This window comes from Neoarius graeffei, chromosome 19 (assembly GCF_027579695.1).
Source record: "Neoarius graeffei isolate fNeoGra1 chromosome 19, fNeoGra1.pri, whole genome shotgun sequence".
Taxonomy (NCBI): domain Eukaryota; kingdom Metazoa; phylum Chordata; class Actinopteri; order Siluriformes; family Ariidae; genus Neoarius; species Neoarius graeffei.
Window position 1 is genome coordinate 68178854 of NC_083587.1, and position 1510 is coordinate 68180363.

Genomic DNA, 1510 nt, shown 5'->3' on the forward strand with positions numbered 1-1510 from the left:
ATGTCATCTGAAATCTCTCAGCCTCTATCTCTATCGTTGCCGTGTCTAACGCAGCGTCACGCGACGTAGCCTATACTAGTGTCGGCCGGGGAAGTTGGGTTTTGGATAAAACAGGCAGGGTGTAGTCTACGCTCTATCACATATGCCTACCTAACCTCATCTCATCTCATTATCTCTAGCCGCTTTATCCTGCTCTACAGGGTCGCAGGCAAGCTGGAGCCTATCCCAGCTGACTACGGGCGAAAGGCGGGGTTCACCCTGGACAAGTCGCCAGGTCATCATAGGGCTGACACATAGACACAGACAACCATTCACACTCACATTCACACCTACGGTCAATTTAGAGTCACCAGTTAACCTAACCTGCATGTCTTTGGACTGTGGGGGAAACCGGAGCACCCGGAGGAAACCCACGCGGACACGGGGAGAACATGCAAACTCCACACAGAAAGGCCCTCGCCGGCCCCGGGGCTCGAACCCGGGACCTTCTTGCTGTGAGGTGACAGCGCTAACCACTACACCACCGTGCCACCCCCCTACCTAACCTAACGTAGGCTAATAGTCACATAGCATTATAGAGCTTTACCCGAGTGCAAAATGAAAAAGTTGCAACAAACTAAATTAAGGTTTGGACAGCCAACAGAAGAGCAGGGAAAGAGAAGGAGGGAAGGTGAGAAAATATTGTCAGTGCAGTGGCAGACTGTTCAGCGGTGTCATGCCAACTTTCCAAGGGGAAACGTTTCATTGTCATTGCCTATTACATTTTAGTTAGCATTTCGAGAAACATTCAAAACTACGTTGTCACAGGCAGCCCTGTGCAGGGCTGACTAAACGGGCTTGTTCGAGTAACTCTCTCTCTCACTCACTCACACACACACACACACACACATACACACAAATAATACATTCTCACACACTCTCTCTAATGCATAGTCTTCACACAGAACTAATAGCTCTACATTCTAATTAGGATGCAGTGCTGCTGCACTGCAACCTATTGTTCTTCTACGTGTTTCTTCCTCCGTACAAATCATGTTGCGAAGAGCTTCCTGGAGGAAAATATAATAAACGCGTTGAAAACAAGAAACAATCTCAGTGCGTCAAGACTGCAGGGAAACGAAACAAGCACTTAGATGTGTTCTCTTTACCAGCGCCGGCGATTGCTATAGGCGACCTAGGCAATTGCCGAGAGTGCAAAGTGTGCCCAGGGGCGCCAAGGGCGACCAAAAACCCACCAAAAAGGAGGGATGGAGTTATTGAATGGAGATGTTACCAAGTGCATCAGTGGTGTACAGTGTTTTCAACCACTGTGCTGCCGAACTCTAGTACCGCGGAACACTAGTATACCGTGGAAAATTATAGAATGACTGTATATTATAAATATTGGCAACAGCGTTTTAGTTTCAGTCAACATTTTCTATTGGTGATGTGCCTTGAGATTTTTTCATTGAAAAAAGTGCACCCTGGCTCATGAAAGGTTGAAAACCTTTTTTACAACACCTCTGATGCG